Source organism: Furipterus horrens, unplaced genomic scaffold (genome assembly GCF_987537825.1).
Source record: "Furipterus horrens unplaced genomic scaffold, mFurHor1.1.pri manual_scaffold_6, whole genome shotgun sequence".
NCBI classification, from domain to species: domain Eukaryota; kingdom Metazoa; phylum Chordata; class Mammalia; order Chiroptera; family Furipteridae; genus Furipterus; species Furipterus horrens.
The window spans coordinates 77417084-77424682 of record NW_028327176.1 but is presented as its reverse complement, the minus strand read 5'-3'; positions in this window follow the sequence as shown (position 1 = coordinate 77424682).

The following is a 7599-nucleotide window of genomic DNA, read 5'->3' as shown; positions in this document are numbered from 1 at the left end:
CATATCCAAAAGAAGATCACAGGAGGCACCAAACCCTGCTGAGCTGAATTCTATTTTGTGTAGTCAATATCTACAGAGCAGCTCATACAGTGTATTCAAGGTGGAGCCTCACAGTCAGCCAACTTGAGGGTCAGTCCCATGTATGAATAGGCAAATAGTGATCAAGACTGAATCACAACAAAAGGGCCCACATCACCCACACAAGGGACATTCCTAGAGCACCCTGCTCAAATGATCAAAAAGAATGTGCCACTAGGTTCCTCAGGACACCACTTATATAAGGCCACCCCACAAACACTGGGAGTCAGAGCAGATCTACCTAATACATAGAAACAAACACAAAGAGGCAGCCAAAATAGGGAAACAAACAGGCCCCAAATGAAAGAACAGGAGGCATCTCCAGAAAAACAGCTAAATGGAGAAAAGCAATTTATCAGATATAGAGTTCGAAGTAATGGTTAAAAGGATGCTCAAAAACTTAGTGAGACTACTACTACAATAGCATGAAAAAAGACATAGAGGCCCTGGCTGCTGTGGCTCAGTGGATTGAGCGTCAGCCTGCAAGCCAAGTGTCGCTGGTTCGATTCCCAGTCAGGGCGCATGACTAAGTTGCATGTTAGGTCCCCAGTTGGGGGCACAAGTGAGAGGCAACCACACGGTGATGTTTCTCTCTATTTCTCCTTTCCCCTCTCTCTAAAAATAAACAAGTGAATTATTTTTTTTTAAAAAGACATAGAACCTGGCTGCTGTGGCTCAGTGGATTGAGCGTCAGCCTGCCAGCCAAGTGTCGCTGGTTCGATTCCCAGTCAAGGCACATGACTATGTTGCATGTCAGGTCCCCAGTTGGGGGTGCGAGTGAGAGGCAACCACACAGTGATGTTTCTCTCCCTCTCTTTCTCCTTTCTCCTCTCTCTAAAAATAAACAAACAAATTATTTTTAAAATTATTAAAAAAAAGACATAGAAACCATGAAAAAGAATTAGTCATAAGTGAAGAATACAATATCTGACATCAGTAATACACTTGAATGAATAAACAGTAGGTTGGATGTGGCAGAGAATTAAATTATCAATTTGAAAGACAAGGTAGAAAAAATAACACCCAGTCAGAGCAGCAAAAAGAAAAACAAATGTAAAAGAATGACGACAGTTTAAAGGACCTTTGGGACAACATGAAGTGTATTAGCATCCACATCACAGGGGTAGCAGAAGAAGAGAGAGCAAGAGATCAAGAACCTATTTGAAGAAATAATGATTAAAAACTTTCCTAACCTAGTGTAGATAAAATACACAGAAGTACAGGAAGCACAGAGAGTCCCAAACAAGATAAACCAAATGAGGCCACAACAAGACACATCATAATTAAAATGCAAAGGTTGAAGGCAAAGAGAGAATCTTAAAAGCCACAAGAAAAAGATAGTTACCTACAAGGGAGCTCCCATCAGACTGTCAGCTGATTTCTCAACAGAAACATTTCAGACCAGAAGGGACTGGCATGAAATAGTCAAAGTGATAAAAAGCAAGAACCTACAACCAAGACTGCTTTACCCAGTAAGGCTATCATTTAAAACGGAGAGAGAAATAAAGAGCTTCCCAGACAAGAAAAAGTGAAAAGAGTTTCTTACCACAAAACCAGTATTAAGAGAAATGTTACAAGGCCTGCATTAAGAATGAGAAAAAGAAGAGAAAAAAACAACAGCACAGGAACACAAAGAGTAAAATGGCAATGAGTGCATACCTATCAATAATCAATGTACCTGGCTGCTGTGGCTCAGTGGATTGAGTGTCGGCCTGTGAACCAAGTGTTGCTGGTTCGATTCCCAGTCAGGTCACATGACTAGGTTACACATCAGGTCCCCAGGTGGGGGTGTGTGAGAGGCACACCCTTTCTCCTCTCTAAAAATAAATAAATAAACAAGCAAATAAATAAATAAAATTGTTTAAAAAAATTTTCTTTAAATCAATGTAAATGGCTTAAATGTTCCAATCAAAAGACACAGGGTAGCTGAATAATAAGAAAGCAAGACCCATATATATGCTGTCTACAAGTGAACCATCTCAGAATAAAAGATATACACAGACTAACAAGTAAAGGGATGGCCCTGACTGATGTGGCTCAGGTGGGCATTGTTCCACAAAGCTAAAGGTTGCTGGTTCGATTCCTAGTCAGGGTACATACCTAGGTTGCGGGTTTGGTCCCCGGTTGAGGCATATACAAAAAGCAACTAATGGATGGTTCTCTCTCACATTGATGCTTCTTTCTCTCTTTCTCCCTCCCTCTCTCTCTAAAAAATAAATCAATAACATTTTAAAAAGTTAAATAAAATAAAAAGAATGAAAAAATTATTTTGTGCAAATAGAAAGAAAAAAAGCTGGGGTAGTAATAGTTATATCTCACAAAGTAGACTTTAAAACCAAAGGCTCTAGTGACAGGCTAAGAAAGACACTACATAATGATAAAGGGAACAATCCAAAAAGAGAATATAACCCTTGTAAACTTTTATGCACTTGACATAGGAGCACCTGAATATGTAAAGCAAACCTTGATGGACATAAAAAAAGATGAACAGTAATATAGTCATAGTAGGGGATTTTAACACTCCATTAACATCAATGGGTAGATTTTTTTAGACAGAAAATCAACAAAGAAATGGTGGCCTTAAATGACACACTAGATCAGAAGGATTTAATTGATATATTTAGAAAATTTCATCCCAAAACAGCACAACATACATTCTTTTCCAGTGCATGGAACATTTTCTTGGATAGACCACATGTTAGAACACAAAACAAGTCTCAATAAATTTAAGAAGATTTAAATCATTTCAACCATATTCTCTGACTATAATAGTATTAAACTAGAAATGAATCACAAGAAAAATAATTGAAAACACACAAGAGACACGGAGGCTAAATAACCTGTTACTAAACGATGAATGGATTAGCAATCAGACCAAGGAAGAAATAAAAAGATACCTTGAAACAAATACAAATGAGAACACAAAAACACAAAATCTATGGGACACAGTGAAAGCAGTCCTAAGAGGGAAATTCGTAACATTAGAAGCCTACCTCAAGAAACAAACAAACAAACAAAAATCTCAAATAAAAATTTAAATTTATACATAAAGAAACTAGAAAAAGAACAAACAAGCCCAAAAGTGAGTATAAGGAAAAATATAATAAAGATCAGAGTGGAAATAAGTGAAATAAAAATTTTTAAAAGAAGAATACAAAAGATCAATGCATCTAAAAGCTGTTTCTTTGAAAACCTAAGATTGACAAGTCTTTAACCAGACTCATCAATAAAAAAAGAGAAAGGCCATGACTGGTGTGGCTCAGAAGATTGAGTGCCCGCCTGAGAACCAAAAGGTCACTAGTTTGATTCCCAGTTAGAACACATGCCTGGGTTGTAGGCCAGGTCCCCAGTTGGAGGCATGTGAGAGGCAACCAATCCATGTTTCTCTCACACACTGATGTTTCTATCCCTCTATTTTCCTGTCCCTTTCCCTCTAAGAAATAAAATTAATCTTTTTTTTTAAAGAAAAGAGAAAAAGAGAGAGGACCCAAATAAATAAAATCAGAAATGAAAGAGTAGAACTAACTACTGACACCAAAGAAATACAAAGGATTGTAAGAAAATATGGACAATATATGCCAACAAAATTGGACAATGAAATGCATAAATTCCTAGAAGCATATGATTTTCCAAAATTAAATCAGGAAGAATCGGAGAATCTACATAGACAGATTACAACTAGGGAAATTGAAACAATAATTTTAAAACTTCCAACAAACAAAAATCTTGGACTGAATAGCTTCACAGGTGAATTTTACCAAACACTTAGAGAAGAACTAACACCTATCCCTCTCAAACTATTCTAAAAAAATTCAGAGGAGGAATGTCTCCCAAGCTTATTATACAAGGCCAGTATTATCCTAATTCCAAAACAAGATAAAGACACTATGAAAAAAGAAAATTATAGGCCAATATCCCTGATAAATATAGATGCTAAAATCCTGAACAAAATATTAGCAAATCTGATCTAGCAATGTATTAAACAGATCATACACCATGATCAAGTGAGATTTATTCCAAGGATGCAAAGTTGGTACAATATCTGCAAACCAATAAACCTGATACACCAAATAAACAAAATGAAGGATAAAAACCACATGATCATATCAACAGATGCAGAAAAAGCATTTGATATTATCTAGCACCCATTTATGATAAAAAAAAAAAACCTCTGAGCAAAGTAGAAATAGAGGGAACATACCTCTATATAATAAAGACCACATATGGGCAAAAACTAAGAGAATTTTTTAAAAGATTTGGAACAAGACAGGGATGTCCACTTTCTCCACTTTAGTTAACAGAGTACTTGAAGTCCTAGGCACAGCAATCAGACAAGAAGAAGAAATAAAAGGCATCCAAATTGGAAAGGAAGAAGTAAAACTGGTATTATTATGCAGATGACATAATACTATGTATAGAGAACCTTAAAGATTTCACCAAAAATTTACTAGAACTGATCAATGAATTCAATAAAGTAGAAGGATACAAAATAAATATCCAGAAATCAGCTGCATTTTTATACAACAATAATGAGCTAACCGAAAAACAAAGAAAACAATATCATTTACAATTGCTTCAGGGGAAAAAAAAACCCTAGGCATAAATTTAACCAAAGATGTAAAAGACCAGGACTTGGAAGATTATAAGACAGAGGAAAAAGAAATCGAAGAAAATACAAGTAAGTGAAAGCACATACCATGTTCATGAACAGGAAGAATTTACATCATTAAAATGTCCATACTACCCAAAGCAATCTATATATTCAATGCAATTCTTATCCAGATACTGATGGCATATTTCACAAAACTAGGACAAATATTTCAAAAATTTATATGGAACCACAAAAGCCTCCAAATAGCCACAGCAATCTTGAGAAAGAACAAAGTTGGAAGAATCACACTACCTGCTACCAAACTGTATTTACTACAAGGCCATAATAATCAAAACAGCATGGTACTTACATAAAAACAGACATATAGAGCAATGAAACAGAACAGAGAGCCCAGAAATAAACCCTCATTTTTATGGTCAGTTAATATTTTTGACAAAGGAGGCAAGCACATACAATGGGGTAAAGACAGTCTATTCAATAAGTGGTGTTGGGAAAATTGGACAGATATAGCAGAAAAATTAAACTAGACCACCTTCTTACTCTACACACAGTAATAAGTTCAAAATGGATAAAAGACTTAAATGATAGACTCAAAACCATAAAAGTCCTAGAAGAAAATATAGGCAGTGAAATCTCAGACATTTCCCTTACCAATATTTTTTCTAATATATCTCCTCTGGCATGGGAAACAAAGGAAAAAATAAAGAAATAGGACTATATCAAACTAAAAAGTCCTTGCACAGCAAAGGAAACCACCAATGAAATGAAAAGATAACCTACTGAATAGCAGAATACATTCACCAATACATCTGATAGGGGCTTAATATCCAAAATTAATAAATAACTTATAAAATTCAACACCCCAAACCCCCCCAAACAATCCAATTAATAAATGGGCAAAGGACTTGAATAGACACTTCTCCAAAGAGGACATACAGATGGCAAATAGACATATGAAAAGATGTTCAATGTCACTAATCATCAGAGAAATGCAAATTAAAACCACAAATGATATATCACTTCACACATGTCAGAATGGCTATCATCAATAAATCCACAAATGAAGTGTTGGTGAGGGTGTGGAGAAAGGAGAACCCTCATGTACTCTTGGTGAGAATGCAGACCTGTGCAACCACTGTGGAGAGTAGTATAAAGATACCTCAAAAAATTAAAAATGGAACTGCCTTATGACTTAGCAATTGCATTTCTGGTAATATATCTAAGGAAACCTGAAACCCAATTCAAAAGAATATATGGATCCTTATGTTCATTGCATCATTATTTATAATAGCCATGATTTGGAAGCAGCCCAAGGGCTCATCAATAGATGAGTGGATATAAAATCAGTGGTACATTTATAAAATGGAATAATACACAGCCATTAAAAAAATAAGAAAATCTTACCTTTTGCGACAGCATGGATATACCTGAAGAGTATTGTGCTAAGTGAAATAAGCCAGTCAGAGATTTTACTTATGTGTGGAATCTAATGAACAAAATAAACTAACAAAGTGGAGACAGACTCATGGATACAGACTGATAGCTGTCAAGGGGAGATTGTTGGGGGCTGGGTGAGAAGGGTGATGGGATTAAGCAAAGAACCAAAAGAAAGACTGATGGACACACAATGGTATGGTGATTGCCAGAGGGGTAGAGGTGGAGATGGAAGAGGCAAAAAAGGGTAAAGGGGGGATAAAAGAAGAAGAGAAAAGAAAGAAAAACCAAAACTCATAAACACAGACAACACTTTGGTCATTACCAGAGGGAAAGGTGAGGTGGGGGGAGGCAAAAAGTGTAAAGGGGGAATAAATGGAGATGGAAGGAGACTTGACTGTAGGTGGTGAATATGCAGATGATATGCTGTAGAACTGTACACCTGAAACCTATATAATTTTATTAACAATGTCACCCCAATAAATTCAATAAAAATCAAATAAATAAAGACAATTAAAAAGAAAATAAATTATTCTAGTTGAGCTTTCATTTACAGATGGGAAAATAGTTCATCTGTTTACCTGAGAACATGTAACAAATTGGTGGCACAGCCAAAATCAGAACCCAGGCTTCCTGCCTCCCAATGCTGAAGTCCTTCAACAACCCTGGCATTCACAAAAAAACAAGTCGGGGCTAGGAACGAGGCCAAATACTGACATATGGAGGCCAGACAGGCCGTGGGAACCATAGCTCCCAGGCCAGTGGAGATCCTATTTGTAACATATGGCCACATTAGACAAACTTTTTCATTTAATCATTTGTATATCCATCCATTCATCCACTCTTTCATTCGGAGAGAGGCAGCATAGCTAAGAGTCTGGATCTGAACTGCTTGGCTTGAATCCTGCCTCTGCCATCTACTTGCGTGATCATGAGCAGGTTATTTGCCACCCTGTGCCTCACTTTCCTTATCTGTAAAGTAGGATACAATATTACATCATAAGGTGATTATAAGAAATAAATTAACATATGTAAAATGCTTAGAACAGTGCCTGGTACCTAATAAGTCATTCAAGTCTTTGATTCAGCAATAAATTGAGGGAGAAATACCTCCAAGTAATGTGTATGCTGGTTGGTTTGAGCTCGTCTCCCATCATTGTTGGCATTGTGAATAGTAACGATAATGAATGTGTCTCTATGTCAGGCAGAGAGGCCCAGGTTTCAGCAGGGAGGGCTTTGGAGTCATGGAGGGTTTCAGTTCATTTTAGTACCCATGTGTCTCTGAGCTTGAAATTGAGATAAATGCTTGTAAGTTTTCAAACAATATTTTGATATTATGCAAATATGATAGTAAAGTTTGTTTAACAACATGAACATAAGTAAAATTTGAAGTTTATGAATTTTCCTAATAAGGAAGTCAATAAATAAAGCCACATGGTAATTTCTGATGATTCATCTAAATGATAAGAGGATGT